This window comes from Capra hircus, unplaced genomic scaffold (assembly GCF_001704415.2).
Source record: "Capra hircus breed San Clemente unplaced genomic scaffold, ASM170441v1, whole genome shotgun sequence".
Classification (NCBI taxonomy): Eukaryota; Metazoa; Chordata; class Mammalia; order Artiodactyla; family Bovidae; genus Capra; species Capra hircus.
This window is the reverse complement of record NW_017205067.1, coordinates 1-18574: the sequence shown is the minus strand read 5'-3', so window position 1 is coordinate 18574 and position 18574 is coordinate 1. Positions and strand designations below refer to the sequence as shown.

At 35.4% G+C, this 18574-nt stretch overlaps 1 pseudogene; it reads left to right on the top strand.

Moving 5' to 3' along the window:
- Window positions 1-9466: 9466 nt before the first annotated feature.
- Window positions 9467-10505, top strand: LOC108635112 (annotated as a pseudogene).
- The last annotated feature ends 8069 nt before the right edge of the window (window positions 10506-18574 follow it).

Sequence of the window (18574 nt, the reverse complement as noted above, 5' to 3'; positions counted from 1 at the left end):
GTCAACTCTTCGCATGAGTTGACCAAAGTACTGGAGTTTCAGCTTTAGCATCATTCCTTCCAAAGAAATACCAGGGCTGATCTCCTTCAGAATGGACTGGTTGGACCTCCTTGCAGTCCAAGGGGACTCTCAAGAGTCTTTTCCAACACCACAGTTCAAAAGCATCAATTCTTCAGCGCTCAGCGTTCTTCACAATCCAACTGTAACATCCATACACAACCACAGGAAAAACCATAGCCTTGACTAGATGGACCTTAGTGGGCAAAGTAATGTCTCTGCTTTTGAATATGCTATCTAGGTTGGTCATAACTTTTCTTCCAAGGAATAAGCGTCTTTTAATTTCGTGGCTGCAGTCACCATCTGCAGTGATTTTGGAGCCCCCCCCCAATAAAGTATGACACTTTTCCACTGTTTCCCCATCTATTTCCATGAAGTGATGGGACGATGCCATAATCTTCGTTTTCTGAATGTTGAACTTTAAGCCAACTTTTTCACTCTCCACTTTCACTTTCATCAAGAAGCTTTTTAGTTCCTCTTCACTTTCTGCCATAAGGGTGGTGTCATCTGCTATCTGAGTTTATTGATATTTCTCCTGGCATCTTGATTCCAGCTTGTGTTTCTTCTAGTCCATTGTTTCTCATGATGTACTCTGCATATAAGTTAAATAAGCAGGGGGACAAATATACAGCCTTGACGTACTTATTTTCCTATTTGAAAAACTGTTAGAACTTCACATGGCACAACAGACTGGTTCTAAATAGGAAAAGGAGTACGTCAAGACTGCATATTTCACCCTGCTTATTTAATTTATATGGCAGAGTACATGATGAGAAACGCTGGACTGGAAGAAACACAAGCTGGAATCAAGATTGCGGGGAGAAATATCAATAACTTCAGATATTCAGATGACACCACCCTTATGGCAGAAAGTGAAAAGGAGCTAAAGAGCCGTTTGATTAAAGTGAAAGAGGAGAGTTAAAAAGCTGGCTTAAGATTCAAAATTAAAAAGAGTAAGATCATGGCATCCTGTCCCGTCATTTCATGGCAAATAGATGGAGAAACAATGGGAACGGTGAAACACTTTATTTTTTTTTTTTTTTTGAGGGGGCTCCCAAATCTCTGTAGATGAAGACTGCAGTCATGAAATTAAAAGATGCCTGCTCCTTGGAAGAAAAGCTATGACCAAACTTGACCAGCAAATTAAAAATAAGAGACATTACATTACTGACAATTGTCCATCTAATCAAATCTATAGTTTTTCCAGTGGTCATGTAGGGATGTGAGAGTTGGACTATAAAGAAAACTGAGCAGCCAAAGAACTGATGCTTTTATACTATGGTGTTGGAGAAGACTCTTGAGAGTCCCCTTAAACTGCAAGGAGATCCAACCAGTCAATCCTAAAGGAAATCAGTCTTGTATATTCATTGGAAAGGCTGATGCTGAAATTGAAACTGAAACTGCAATACTTTTTGTCACCTGATATGAAGAACTGACTTATTGAATGCACCTTGATGCTGGGAAAGATTGAGGGCAGGAGGAGAAGGGACGACATCACCAACTCAAAGGACATGAGTTGAGCAAGGTCCGGGGTTGATGGTCCGTGGTGTGCTGCTGTCCACGAGATCGCAAAGAGTTTGGCATTACTGAGTGCCTGAACTGAGTTGAACTCAAGATTAAATTACTAGGTAGAAAACAGGGGACTTCCTTGGTGGTCTTGTGGTTAAGAATGCACCTTGCAATGCAGGGGATGTGGGTTCAATCCCTGATTGGGGACTAACATCCCACATGCAGAGGAGCAACTGAGGCCCCATACTGCAATGAAGAGCCGAAGCAGTGCAATGAGAGATCTCTGTGCCACAGCTAAGACTTGATACAGGCAAATTAACTAATTAATTTTGAAAAAAAGGGATTGGAGAAATAAACATTGTGTGATTCCACTTATGTAAAATGTAAAGAAACAGATTTACAGAGGCAGAGTATATTACAGGATATCAGCGGCAGAGCGAAAGGAAGCTGAGAGTTATTACTTCTTAATGGGTTCAAAGTTTCTGTTTGGAGTGATGAAAATGTTTTGAAAATATACAGCAGTTGCCACAATATTTTAAATATAATCAATGCCACGGAGTTGTGTACTTAAAATAGTTAAAGTGCCTTTTTTTTTTTTTAATGTAAACACATTTCAGGAATATGGTCTCTGGAGCTTGAATAAAATGCTGTCAAATAAGTGAAAATACTGTCTCAAAATGTTACTGAGAAATAAGAAAAACATAAATAATCACAAAAAGACTTGGTATTGTGTTCCACTACAGGTATGAGGTAAATAAAGGAGCTGTTTGTGTGAATTGTTGACAGAAAAATCAACAGTAAAGGAAATTGAGGAAGAAAGGACAACAGATCATGCTAACTTTTCAAAGTGGTTTTATTATTAATAGACTATAGGTGATGCATGCTGGAACAGCCAGCACCCTCCACAAACTGAATTGAGGCAGCATCAATATTTTCCTTTTACCTGCAACTCAGAGTTTTATTCTCTTTCTTCACTTCTTCTTTCTGAGCTGTGGGTATTATGAGCTTTCTTTCCAGGTCATTAGAGTTTTCTCACAATTGTCCCTGGATTAAAATAAAAGATGATTTGTACTTCATTTCCATATGTGCATAGGGAAAATATGACTTGATCTATATAACTATTGTTAGGTCTTTGAATAATGTTAAAAAAAATCAGCTTCACTTTGGTCAAGTTATTCCAAAGGGAATTTCCAAACTCACCGAGATACTGAAATAAATGTCTGCAAGTTAAATATCTCCCTGGTAAAGTTGTATAGAAATCAGTTAGGAACCATGTTTTGTCTTTGTTTTTATGTTCAGCATAGAATATAAGTGTTATTTAAAGAGAAATAAAGAATAGTTGCCAAAATAAATGCTGATGGCATCATTTTATTCTCTGAAATATTTAAATAAAACTTGGAAAACCCTTTTGAATTTGGTTAAGATAAAAGCTGGACACCTTACCTTAAAGAGCAGGTAAGTTCTATTTTCAGATTTCTTCAAAATTATTTGTATAATGAGACATATTACTACATAGTCATAGAATATACTGGTTAACTTAAGATATGGTACTGCTGAAATATAACATGTACCTTAGATTTAAGCCAAATATCTGGTGAGTTGCACATGAGTTAACTTTTCTTTAATCAACTCACAATTAATCACTGTTGCTAGATCAATATGATTTTAGAATTTATTATTTAAATATAATTTAATGATCATTTGCCCTCTGGCTAATGTTTGTTAGAAAATTTCAGCCATGCTTACATACAGTCAATATTTGAAACTATTGCTCTATCTACCTGGTAACATGGAACATCTCTTTCATGGTTACATTTTTTTTATACAATTCATGTGTGATAACTTACCCTTCCTATGTCAATTGCATAAGGTAATAAACCAATGACAGTGATAAACATTTTTTCATAACTTGGGGAATATTAAAGGGAACCAAGTAAGGGAGAAAGTCAGTGACTTATATTTCAGTTAAAGATACAGAAAATCTGTTAAAGAAAACCTCAAGAAGTACAGAGTATGTTAAATCACTCTGCTCTTACTTTCTATCAATTGCCTGAATGTACCATATTTGTAGCTTGAGTTTCTCATTCCTGTATTAACACCACTTATTCGATCACATTTCAGCCAAGATAGAGCTTTTATTAAAATAGAAAGTTAATAAATTTGATCTGAATAATTATTCAGAGTAAATGAAAGAGTGATGAATAGAGCATGGTCAGATTTAGTTCTGCACATTTTGGAGATCACCCAGGCTGGAGACAACCAGGGTGTTAGGGCAAATGACTGAGTTTTAATGTATAAGACTACTCTTAAGGGTCTAGTCTCCACAGTAAGCCAAATGAGTGAGAAATGGGGTAAGGTTACAGGGATGGGTTTATGTGACCTTCAAAGGATTTTTGCTAGTAGACAGAAAACTAGTGAACATTAGAGGAGCAATTCTAAGTTGATCTTTCCGAGTCTCTATCATTCTGAAGTAAATATGATTATAAGATTCTGTGTTTCTATGTCTCTTAAATACATGACAAAACAATTATATTGACAATGACATAATTAAAATGAATTTTCATTTCATTTTATCAAATATTGAAACAAAAATTATTTATTTGACAAATACATACTGAACACTTAAGATAGTCAAAGTATAGAGTGAGGATATAATGAGAAACTAGCATAATTAATAATTTAATTCATGATGAGACAAAGTGCCCTATAATTGATTCAATGAGGAATGCATTGTATAATCAAATACATCAAATTCTTCATAATTCATCCTTTCATTATTCAGTCACAATCTTATTATGGAAGATCTAGGTAACTAACTTACTAAATGATAATTTCAGTAAAGTCTCCTAGGTGATTTTAGTCTTTTTTCCACCTAGTACAACTCCTGGCACATTGTAATTGATAACTAATTAATAATTTGTTTTATTTTCCTTTATTCAGAGATTAAACAAGTAAGGTGGCTCATAAAGTTTACATAATCTGTTCCAAATTCAAGCATTCACTATTCAACATAGATCTGAATGGCATACATTTTGTTTGGTTTTGTTTTTCATTATGTCCAGGTCAGGGAGAAAATGAGGCACTGGCCCTAACTCTCACCAAGATAAGATTTTTTAAGAGAGATAAGCTAAAGCATTTAACAGTATCTAACAATAATTAGATAAAAATATGAAGCAAGGTAGGTAGTTCTAAGAACCATGAAACAGAATATTTTTTTTTTATTTTTTTATTTTTATTTATTTTTATTTTTTTTTTAATTTTTTTTTTAAATTTTAAAATCTTTAATTCTTACATGCGTTCCCAAACATGAACCCCCCTCCCACCTCCCTCCCCACAACATCTCTCTGGGTCATCCCCATGCCACCTGCCCCAAGCAAGCTGCACCCTACGTCAGACATGGACTGGCGATTCAATTCTTACATGACAGTATACATGTTAGAATTCCCATTCTCCCAAATCATCCCACCCTCTCCCTCTCCCTCTGAGTCCAAAAGTCCGTTATACACATCTGTGTCTTTTTTCCTGTCTTGCATACAGGGTCGTCATTGCCATCTTCCTAAATTCCATATATATGTGTTAGTATACTGTATTGGTGTTTTTCTTTCTGGCTTACTTCACTCTGTATAATTGGCTCCAGTTTCATCCATCTCATCAGAACTGATTCAAATGAATTCTTTTTAACAGCTGAGTAATACTCCATTGTGTATATGTACCACAGCTTTCTTATCCATTCATCTGCTGATGGACATCTAGCTTGTTTCCATGTCCTGGCTATTAGAAACAGTGCTGCGATGAACATTGGGGTACATGTGTCTCTTTCAATTCTGGTTTCCTCCGTGTGTATGCCCAGAAGTGGGATTGCTGGGTAACTAAATAGACATTTCTCCAAAGAAGACATACAGATGGCTAACAAACACATGAAAAGATGCTCAACATCACTCATTATTAGAGAAATGCAAATCAAAACCACAATGAGGTACCACTTCACACCAGTCAGAATGGCTGCGATCCAAAAATCTGCAAGCAATAAATGCTGGAGAGGGTGTGGAGAAAAGGGAACCCTCCTACACTGTTGGTGGGAATGCAAACTAGTACAGCCACTATGGAGAACAGTGTGGAGATTCCTTAAAAAATTGCAAATAGAAACAGAATATTTGAGTAACCATGGCATTGTGGGCTGTAGTTAGTGAGCTCTGCCTCGGAGTAGCAGGAGTTTAATACATTGTGATAAAACTGAACAAAGAATGACTTGGAACTGCTGGTCCAGCCTCACTGCTTCATGGAATCATTAGGAATTTCAGAGAAGAATACTTAAGTTTGAACTAGAAATGATAGATTTCCATATACCTGGATTGGATAAAGGGAACTTAATGGCTCAGACGGTTAAGCGTCTGTCTACAATGTGGGAGACCTGGGTTCAGTGGAAAATCCCATGGACAGAGGAGCCTGGTAGGCTACATGTAGTCCATGGGGTCGCAAAGAGCCGGACACGACTGAGCGACTTCACTTGAAAGGATCGAAAGTAAAGGAGAGCTCGAGGAGTTGTGCTTCCTTTTGAGACTGGGTCAGTTAATCTTATAAGAGATAAGAGAGAGAATAGCCTGGAGAGGAGTTTTAAATTTATTCTGATATGTTTGGAAAATAATAGTCATCAACAACCAGCTGCTGACTCCTCAAAATTTATGTCAGAATCATGGACAAAAATTTCGGGTCCAGCAGAGACCTTTAAAGATTTGGATTAACTCCCATTGCTTATTGATGTCTAAACTGAAATACAAAATAGGGATGTGGCATACTCATGGTAACAAGTTAGAAAATAGTAGTGCAATGAGATGAAGGAGACAACATTTTGTTTAGTTTTCCAAATAGTCCAATATTTTAAATAATATCTTCTGTTAATATGATAAAATATTTATGTTTTAAAATATGAAAATGGAAAATGATGTTTGTAGACATATGAATCATATTTTTTATTTTCATAGAAATAACTGTAAATAGGGAAAATGCTTTCAAGTTGTTTAGGAATATAGGTTATAGTTTTTGAGTCAGGCATTATACAATTTTTATATTTTAAAAAGTAAATTTTTATAGGTATTTTCACATATTTTTCACATCTCTTTCACATTTTCACATCTCTTTCTAATTGACTAGGTTGAGTGCATTTACATTATAACAATTTAAAAAATAATTATCAATTTTGCCTGAAATATTCAAGTATTGGTAAGACAAAAGAATCTGTATTTTAAAAGCTTCTGTTTACTTTCTCTACAATTCATAATCATTTCATTGATTTCCCAGTTTAGTCTGCAAGCACATTTACCAAAATGGCATTTACATTGTCTTTTTCAAATATAATTTGGCCTGTTATCTGATAAAGAATCTCACATAGGCAGGATTTTAGATATACTGTAAAGGGGAAAAAAGGTTGAGAAAATGTAAGTAAACTGATTAGTTCATGCAGCAAGTCAAGTATTATATAAAGAATAATTTGTGATTCAATATTTAATTTACATTCTTTCCCACCAAATCAGAAGAATATAATTTAGGGGAGAAGTTAAAATAGAGCATTCAGTTCAGTTCTGTCCAGTCACTCAGTCGTGTCCGACTTTGCAACCCCATGAATTGCAGCACGCCAGGCTTCCCTGTCCATCACCAACTCCCGGAGTTCACCCAAACCCATTTCCATTGAATCAGTGATGAAATCCAGACATCTCATCCTCTGTCGTCCCCTTCTCCTCCTGCCCCCAATCCCTCCCAGCATCAGAGTCTTTTCCAATGAGTCAACTCTTTGCAGGAGGTGGCCAAAGTATTGGAGTTTCAGCTTTGGCATCAGTCCTTCCAAAGAACATCCAAGACTGATCTCCTCTAGAATGGACTGATTGGATCTCCTTGCAGTCCAAGGGACTCTCAAGAGTCTTCTCCAACACCATGGTTCAAAAGCATCCATTCTTCGTCACTCAGCTTTCTTCACACTCCAACTCTCACATCCATACATGATTACTGGAAAAACCATAGCCTTGACTAGACGGGCCTTTGTTGGCAAAGTAATGTTTCTGCTTTTGAATATGCTATCTAGGTTGGTCATAACTTTTCTTTCAAGAAGTAAGCATCTTTTAATTTCATGGCTGCAGTCACCATCTGCAGTGATTTTGGAGCTCAAAAAAAGAGTCTGACACTGTTTCCACTGTTTCCCCATCTATTTTCTATGAAGTGATGGGACCAGATACCATGATCTTAGTTTTCCAAATGTTGAGCTTTAAGCCAACTTTTTCATGCTCCTCTTTCACTTTCATCAAGAAGCTTTTTAGTTCCTCTTCACTTTCTGCCATAAGGGTGGTGTTATCGGCATATCTGAGGTTATTGATATTTCTCCCGGTAATCTTGATTCCAGCCTGTGCTTAAATTATTGAGAATAATTTTAAAAGCCTAAAATGTAATTGAGAGTTGAATGAGATGGCTTATTTGATAACTACAAATATCCCCTCTTCTCTATTCAGTATGATACATATTTAAATGTCATTTTGTGGCCATTGATGATGACTCTCATACACTATATAGATTTGCAGTTTAACTCTTCCAAACCCCTTTTTTTTCATACACAGGTTTGAATGGTAATTTCTCTGTAAATGAAAAAGAAGGAAAGGAACATTACAGATTTGAAAATAAATTGTGAATATATTGGCTCTGAAGTTTGGAGTAAATTAAATACAATATTTTAAATACCAAAGTCCTGTGTTTTATATAGCTGAAGTAAATTTTAGTGTGATTTAGTGGAATGATTAGTTCTCTGTAGTTTTCCCTAGTCTATCTTTCTTGAACTTCTACCAGTAGAAAGGTATTGGTTTAGTTAAAGATTTAATAGTTATAAATACATTATGATAGCTGGCCTTACATTACTTTATAGTAGTGACTAGGAGGTGAAGGAGGTAAAAATAACAGAAATGAAAGAGAGAAAAGCCAGCCTGAGATACTAAGACATGTGATATAGGAACAGAAAGAATTAAACATTTACAGGATGACTGATTATTAGAAAGAGTTGAACAGTACATCAGTTAGAAAGAAACCAATTTGTGCAAGTGAATAAGACACTAAAATTTTAAGTGACTAAAATTCAAGTGAAACTTAGTATCCTCCAATGCCTTACTGAATATCTAAAACAGATATTTTTAAAGTTTGAGATGCTATCTTTTGAAAAAATTGAGGTAATTATACTTTGCTTGCTATCCCTTTGTGTGACTATAAAATATAATATTTTATTTATAAATTAAGCACATTTGTAAATTAGGCACAAAATAAATACAGCTGATTTTGGCCATGTAAATATACCTCATGATTCCAAATTTGTTTATATTTTTTTCTATTTATCACATTTCCAGCTAGCATGGATGCAAGGAAATTTTTCACATATAACATTATCCCCATATTATATCTCATATATTTGTGCCTTTTTATTTTCTCTCAGGGTTTCATTTCTGTTTCTATTTTCTCAATAAATAATAGTGAGGCTAGGAAAGAGATGACTGATATTTTTTTTCCAAAGTACCATTTCTTAAATTCTACCAGGGCATAATATCCAGTTATGGTTGATAATACATGCTAATAGAATTATTATGTAAATATACTGCATTCCACAGTGTTAGTTTTCAAATCAAGTATCAAAGTTGTTTATGAGGAACTAATATTTTCCTCATAAACAAAAAGAACTTAAGGAAAGCTTTTTAAAATAAAAGTAAATTTTTTTTTCTTCAAGTTTTGAAGACTTTCTGTTATAAAATCCCCCATGCTGCAGTCCATGGGGTCACAAAGAGTTGGATCAGACACAGACTGAGTGACTGAACTGAACTGATGACAAAATAAAGACTGAAAACTAATTGCAGGTGGCTACAAACCGCTCTGAGTCATGGAAAATAGGAATAACATCACAAAATTTATTCTCTTAGGACTTTCTCAGAAAAAGGAAATTGAAATTCACTGTTTTTTTTTGGTTTGTTTGTTTTGTTTTGTTTTGTTTTACTGTTCTTACTTTGTTACATTGCAGTTCTGATCGGAAACCTACTTGTCATGATTTCTATCGCCTCCAGTCAATTTATGAAGCAGCCCATGTATTTCTTCCTGAGTCACTTCTCCCTCACAGACCTTTGTTACACCTCCATTGTGACCCCCAAGTTAATTGCTGACTTGCTGGCAGCAAAGAAGACCATTTCTTGCAATGGCTGCATGACACAGCTCTTAACCATGCACTTCTTTGGGGGAGTCGAGGTCTTCATCCTCACGGGGATGGCCTATGATCACTATGTGGACACCTGCAAGCCTCTGTGCTGCACTCTGATCCTGACCAGATAGAAATGCGTTGCAATGATCACTGCTTCCTGCGTTAGGGGCTTCCTGCATTCCTTCAGTCAGTTTCTCCTGGCCATCGTTTTACCCTACTGCAGCCCCAACAAAACAGATCATTACTTCTGTGATGTGTAGCCTTTGCTGAAACTGGCCTGCACTGACACCACCACAATTGGTCTCCTTGTCATCGCCAATTCGGGCCTCATGGGCCTGGTGATTTTTGTGGTCTTGTTGCTATCCTATGGTGTGATGTTATACACTGTCAGGTCCTACTCTGCAGAGAATTGCCACAAAGCTCTCTCCACCTGCAGTTCCCACATCACTGTGGTGGTCCTCTTTTTTGCTCCTTTATTCTTCATTTACGTTGGACCAGGAACTACTTTCAGTTCAGTTCAGTTCAGTTCAGTTCAGTAGCTCAGTCGTGTCTGACTCTTTTGGGACCTCATGAATTGCAGCATGCCAGGCCAGCAACTACTTTACCAGAAGACAAAGTGTTCCCTCTTTTTTATCCTATCATTGCTCCCATGTTCAACCATCTAATCTACACACTGAGAAACATAGAAATGAAAAATGCCATAAAGAAACTCTGGTGCCATATCACAGTAAGAAATGAAATGAACTAAAATATATCTCTGATTTTCACCACTGAACTTGTTGAATATATGAATTTTATATACTGAAAACTTTAAAATGTCTAATGCTTGCCTATGTTTTTTGTTTTGTTTTAGCAACATATAGATTCAAATATGAACAAGAGCTTACAACTCCCTGGATTTATCCAGACTCTCTGCCGTACTCTTTTCTAGTTTTCTTGTCTTCTTATTTATAGCTCCTCTTCCCCTCTGATCTTTTGGTTCTGTAATCAGTTTAGGTATTTAGCAATAGACTATCAAAGGTATCATGTAATACAAATCAACACTGAGAACACCTGTTGCCCATTTTGTATGTGACTTTAATCAATAAAGCCAATTCCAGGTAGCAATGATTTAGAAGATAATTCCAACATTTACTTGCATCGTTTAAAGAATATTCTAAATGGCCAAATTTTGGACCTACCACTCTATTTCTTAAAAATATAGCTTTCTACTCTGATAATTTTGTAGCCAGTGGCATTTGGAGCTTCTTATGTGTCCAACACTGGTACTCTTTTCTTTTGAAATTCAAGTACTCTGGCCACCTCATGCGAAGTGTTGACTCATTGGAAAAGACTCTGATGCTGGGAGGGATTGAGGGCAGGAGGAGAAGAGGGCTACAGAGGATGAGATTGTTGGATGGCATAACTGACTCGATTGACATGGGTTTGGATGGATTCCGGGAATTGGTGATGGACAGGGAGTCCTGGCATGCTGTGGTTCATGGGATCACAAAGAGTTGGACACGACTGAGCAACTGAACTGAACTGAACTGAAGGAACTGTCTCTCCCAACTCTGTCCGTGTAAACATGAACTGCAACTCTGGCTAAGACCAGCACCTGATGGTGTATATTTGTTTTGGGTATCTCTTCTGGACCCAGAATTGCTTACTAACTATAAGGACTAGGACATATGCTCAGCAAACCATCCATCAAGTGATAATAGCCCAGCACACAGTCTTGTGAAGATATATGCAGGACTGAAAATACTGCTTGGCCATACAATATGTGCTCAGTTAGTATGAGCTATTTTATTGTCCAGTCTCCCTGTTATGCATCAGAAATGTAACCATTCTGATAATAACTTTCCTTTGGAGTGGTGAGGGTGTGAGAATGGGACTTATATTAATGTCATTTTCCGACTAGGTTTCCCTGGTGGCTCAGACAATAAAGAATCCACTTGCAATGTTGGAGACCTGGGTTTGATTTGCTTGAATGAGAATTTGTTTTCAAGTTGTAGAGAGAGCCATGCTAGATACAAAATGAGTTGTCCATGTTGAGAATTCTCAAAATGGGTGCACGATTCAAAAATAAAAATAGCATAGTTCTATGACTGTTTTAAATGCCTAGCAAACAGCCTAAAATAAGTGCTAGAAATTCTTGCAAAAACACCTTAACATATTTGCTTTTTGTTTTAAACCTAGCTCTTGACAGCTATCCTAAAGCTCCTGGATAGGGCATACACAGTATACACATCAGAGAACATAACAGAGCAGGAAAGTGAAAGATCACCTTCTGGTGTGAAATAAGGAGGGGTTTTAATAAGAAAGCCAGCCAACCCTCAAAGTTTCCCTCTGCTTCAGAAGCCCTATCTTCCATCCAACCACACTTTTGTTATTGAAAAATAAAACTTCAAAAATTAACACAAATTTTTTTCTGTTTTATTTCTACTCTTGGAATAAAAGTTGTGAATATGGATTACTAAAATAATTGGAGACTGCAGCAACACAGATGGACCCAGAAATTATCTTACTAAGTAAAGTAAGACAGAGAAAACCAAATATATGCAATCACTTGTATGTGGAATCTAAAAAAAAAAAATTACACAGATGGACTTATTTACAAAACAGTAACAGACTTACAGAAGCAGAAAACAAACTTATGGTTACCAAAGGGAAAAGGGGAGAGGAGGGATTAATTAGGAGTTTGGGATTAACAGAATCAGACTACCACCTATAAAATAGATAAAAAACAATGATATATTGTATAGCACAGGGAACTATACTCAATATCTTGTAATAACCTATAATGAAAAGTAATGAGATGGAAAATATACATGCATATAAACACACATATATATGAGTTGAATCACATGACTATATACATGAAACCAGCACAATATATTAAATAGACTGCAGTTCAATAAAATAAACAAACATGTCATTTTCAATATCAATCATTAACTAGGGAATTCCTTCACTTTTTGCACTTTGATCTCTCTTCTCAGCTTCTCAAGAACATGAGCCATATTTCTCTCTCCAGCCTGGATCATTAATAGCATGTAAAATATCAAGAAATGATGATGAGATTCTTTGTAATTTAGTGAATGATTTTACCAGTTCTTGCATTCAGGTTATTATCCACCTTTCATTAACTTTGGCTAAAATATTTTGCAAGCCAAAATAGAGAAGTTGATTCACACAAAATAATACCAATGCTAACAATATCTGGCCATAGAAATTCAAATTGTGTCAGGAAAAACGCAAATTTAGTGATAGCCCTTTGTATATTTGACTAGTTTTGCATAAACTTATAAATTCATTTTAGCACCCCTTAATGACTATAAATATGTGGGGAACTCTTGTCTGAACCAATGGTAACATCTTAGTGGTTTCTAAATTAAATATTAATTATAAGTTCAGTAGAATGTTTGACATGTTCATTCAACATTTGTATAAAAACACAAATATGTTCTCTCTTAAAATGCATCATTTGACAAATGATAAGCTTTAAAAAACTATAGAAATATATCCATTCATAGATACCCACTGACTGTTTAAAAAAATTTAGTGATACATGAAAAGATCTTTAGAAACTTTCAGACAGACAACAAAGACAAAGTAAATTTTTTTAGAAGATGAATTCAGTTGTATGATTTCAGCTTTTTAAACATATGTAAATACTACATTTTCAGGAACAAAATGGATGAGAAAATACGATTGTCTTATGGAATTACATAAAGTAAAGTTCAAGAAACAGCTAAATAATAAATATCCGTATAACATTAAAAAGTCAAAGATTTACAACTGAGTAAAACTTCTATAAATTAAAATGAAAAGACCCACAGCTTCCCATTCATTTATTTTAAATATACTATTTGTAATAATACATTTGTTTGTTTGTTTCCTTTTCTGTCTCCTTCTTCAGTCTCCAGCCTCATTGAGGGTTTTGTTCACCACAGAGCATTTTCTAGGCTTCCCTGGTGGCTTTGTTGTAAAGAACCCACCTGCCAATGCAGGAGATGTGAGTTTGATCCCTGGCTCAATAAATTCCCTTGGAGAAGGAAATGCAACCCACTCAGTATCTTGCCTGCAAAATTGCATGGACAGAGGAGTCTGGTGGGCTACATTCCATGGGATTGCAAAAGATTTGGACACGACTTAGCAGCTAAACAACAGCAAATGCATTCTCCATAGTAAGGTTTATCCAATCAGACCTTTTAGAAGTAGGAAATAGTAAATATATTATATGAATGAATTTATGAAACCATTTTATGTTTCTGTTATAGTTCTTTTAAAAATAAATTTTATACAAATACATATGGAAAATTCAATCAGAAAAAGCACATCATTTTAGTAATGAGTTAGCCATGCAAAGATAAATTGGGAAATTATCTGTGCATCTGACAAGAGAACCCATGGGGGCATGTGAGCTTCCACCCCACAAAACAAACAAACAAACAAACAAACACCACTCTAAAGCATAGGAGAATTTTCTGGGCATCACCTAGAAACTGTAATGCCCTAAGAAAAAAATTATTCCCCCCTAGGGAAAATTCAATCTTAAGTCCTAGGTCTACTCTCTGAACTTTAATTCTGGCTGTAGGGTTCTCAGTATTTCCCATGGCAGCTCACTTCAGCCTCCCTCAGCTAGCTGACTCTGCCCTGTCCTGACAAATGGGCATTATATACAACATCCCTTACATTCTCCACGTCCCATGTCTAATTGTAGTGTCTTGGATGTTGATGCAATAGGGAAATGTAATTAAGGACTTTGGCATATTTATTTATTAGGTAGAAACTGAGAAACTGAAGCTATGGTTTACATCTTTGGCAAAGTATACTGATGGGAAATTTTTAAATCTTCAGAGATATTGAGACCTATTCTATATTAAACATTTTTCAGAATTCTCCTTAAATGCTAATTCAACATCAAAAAGAATATATAATATATATGTACATACATATATAAATACTTATATATTCAAATTTTCTATAGAGGCAAAGGCAGAATATCAGAGACACATTTATTTTTTAGAAATGGAAAAATTTGTGCTAAAAGTATCTCAAAGTTAGTTCAATTTGCCAAATACATCCCTATCAGTGGAACTCATGAGTTCTCTTATAACATGTTATGCAATTAGAAATGGAACGCTGCATGGAAATGGTAATTTTTAAAATTCTGACTTCATTTTAGGTGTGAGGCCTCATAAGAAATCCGTCTGATGAGTTAAGCAGCTGGTAGGTTAAATCCAGTTCCTAATTATACTGGTGACTTTCCTTAAAATGAATATTTGAATCATTCTGATTTTATTTATGATCTAATCATTCTAACAAAACTTTGAAAAATTCCAGAATCTTTAAAATGCTACTTTTACTATTTGCAGAAACATTTTGTCTTCAGTTATCATGAATTGTGATTTGCACGTGAGCTCTTAAAGTTATCAGTGCTATATCTCTCAGCAACTATCAAAATATTACTAGATTTACTCATCTTTTTAATATTTCATAAATTTGATTAACAGTTAGCTGTTTGGATTCCATGATGGAAAAAGGTTGAATATGAAGAAGAATGGAGTGGCCAGAAAATAAGTGGACAGTATTGCCATGAAGAAACCGAATATTAATGGCATTGAAACATGTATACTATCATGTAAGAATCGAATCACCAGTCTATGTCCAATGCAGGATACAGCATGCTTGGGGCTGGTGCATGGGGATGACCCAGAGGGATGTTGTGGGAGGGAGGAGGAGGAGGAGGGTTCATGTTTGGGGTCGCAGGTACACCCGTGGTGGATTCATGTCAATGTATGGAAAAACCAATACAGTATTGTAAAGTAAAATAAAGTAAAAATAAAAATTTAAAGAAATAAAAAATAAAAAATAAAAACATAAAAAACAAAACAAATCAAATCAAAACACCAGTATGCTTCTAAAATTATGTAGAAGCAAAAATGAATGATGAATTTTTCTAACAACCTACTTGAATGGATAGTATTTAAGTGGTAGACTTCTTTTTCCTATGTTTAGATAATGAGTTTTTTGAAGTGAAGAAAAACATGAGGGAAATACAAACGTCTGTCTAATTTGGGTAGGGTTAATTAGTTTGCAAAGAAAGAAAACAAAAGTATTAAATGACTGAAATACGCAGAACATTTAGAAATGTGGGGAAGTCAGCGCAATCCAGACCAGAGGGAAAGATTTTGCTTAATGATAGAATGTTTCTCTGTAAACTACAGCCTTCAGGTAAGAAATAGCAGATTGTTTATGGCAGGGAATCTATGCTATGTCTTATCTATCTATCTTTATTCCATGTTACAATATTACACATTTTTAAATAAGCTCAAATGTATAGTAAGAATAATACAATATATCCATTGATATGACAAACGTAATGTCAACGACAATGAATGTTTACTAAATGTTTTTTCTTAATATATACCAGTGTCTGTCCTAAGGGCTTCCCTGCTGGCTCAGCTGTAAAGAATCACCAGCAATGCGGGAGACCTGGGTTCGATCCCTTGGTTGCCTGGAGAAGGGAATAGCTATCCACTCCAGTATTCTGGCCTGGAAAATTCCATGGACTGTATAGTGTGGGACATGACTGAGTGACTTTCACTTTCACTTTCTGTCCTAGTGAAAGTCTCTTAGTCATGTCCAACTCTTTGTGTCCTAAGCTATTACATAAGACCTCAGAGTTAATTACAGTATTGCTCATTTTATAGATGAAGAAGTTGAGGTTACATATTTTGTCTATGATTATGCTCCAAAGAAATTTTGGAGCTGGTGTCTCATTCTATGTAGGTCAGAACTTATAATCTTAATTGCTAGAATCTACTACTACTTGAATAGTTAAAGGACTGCCTAAATTTAAAACACTATGGGGGTTTCAAGAGGAAGGAGGTGAAACTAGCATGTTGAGCATCAAGTTCTGTATATGTAAGCTTATTTACATTCCACAATAGTCCTGTAAATTAAGCAATGCATGGTTATTTTAAGGAAGAAAGACAAAGTGTTAAAGAAGGTGAAGACTCCTGAATTTGAGTATCAGAGTGTGTGCTGAACTCAAGTCTACCTTCAAAGTTTCTGATATTAATATTAATAATATTTCTTATATTGTTCAGGAAGGATAGTACAATATGCAATTCCTGTGCTGGTGTACTTACATTTTCTCTGGGGCCTTGATCTGTATTTAGTAATTATGTGTTACTAGCTCAGTTGTGTCTGACTTTTTGTGACTCCATGGACTATATATAGCCCACCAGGCTGCTCTGTCCATGGACTTCTCTAGGCAAACTTATTTACTGAAGTGTATAGCCATTCCCTTCTCCAGGAGATCTTCCCAACACAGGGACTGAACCCTGATCTCCTTCATTGCAAGCAGATTTTTACCATTGGAGCCACCAGGGAAGTCCTTAGTAATTGTAGAGGATGGCCAACAATTATTCAATGTATAGTACTTTCCAGATATGCTTTAAGAAATTTCATATTTAGTAATTTTAAAATTTAAAATTAGCATATAAAGAGATATTTACCTCAGTTTTTCAGTAAACAGGCACAGGAACTGTAAGGAAATAACCATTTGCTGATACTGCATTTTTTTTATAGTCTTAATATATCAAGCAGAGAAGGGAAGGCAGGAGAGAGGTGGACAGATATCTTCCCCAAATTAATGCAGAATCAGAAGTCACACAGTATTGGAATCTGGAGAGATCTTCAGACACTATCTTTTCTCTTATTTTATGAGTGGGAGCCTGGGATCCTAGGGAATGAAGAAGTAAACAACAGAATGAGAGGAAAAACTAGATATTTTGTCTATTCATATAGTGTATTTACCAGATGGTTAGCTGAATGAAGGTAAAAGTGTTTCTATTTTAGAAAATTCAAAACATTCTTTTATATAGTCTTGCAGATTGTGTGGGTGAATTCTCTAAGAAATTAAGGGAAGAAGTGCTACATTGTGTTTATTGTATTGTGTTTGGGAGAAACTATTTTGGAATTAAAGAAGCCCATTTTTTCTATATTTCCAACCTATGAAACTATAAGATGTAACTCAAATAGCTTCTGAAAGTAAATTTATCTTGAAAGAAAATAATCTTGCAAGAGAAATGTAGGCAAATAGAAAAAGCAGATTTGTAGATACATTAACCTATAGATGTTACAAATAAAGTTTAAGAAATAGAAAAGTTTCATGGAGTATTTCACATGATGGAAATATTTCCTTTTATAAATCAACTCATGTACACCCGTGGCTGATTCATGTCAATGTATGGCAAAACCAATACAGTATTGTAAAGCAAAATAAAGTAAAAATAAAAATAAAAAAACACGGATTATGAGTCCACTCATAAAAATGATTTGTTCTTCAGTTTTTATCATGAATTACTTGACTAATGGATGATTCCTTATTTCTTTATTATTCCTTCAAAACTATAGCACATCGTTTGCTTTCCACTTTTGCTTTTTATTTTTATTTTTTTAAATTTTTTATTTTTTTTTAAATTTTAAAATCTTTAATTCTTACATGCGTTCCCAACATGAACCCCCCTCCCACCTCCCTCCCCACAACATCTCTCTGGGTCATCCCCATGCACCAGCCCCAAGCAAGCTGCACCCTACGTCAGACATGGACTGGCGATTCAATTCTTACATGACAGTATACATGTTAGAATTCCCATTCTCCCAAATCATCCCACCCCTCCCCTCCCTCTGAGTCCAAAAGTCCGTTATACACATCTGTGTCTTTTTTCTGTCTTGCATACAGGATCGTCATTGCATTTCCTAAATTCCATATATATGTGTTAGTATACTGTATTGGTG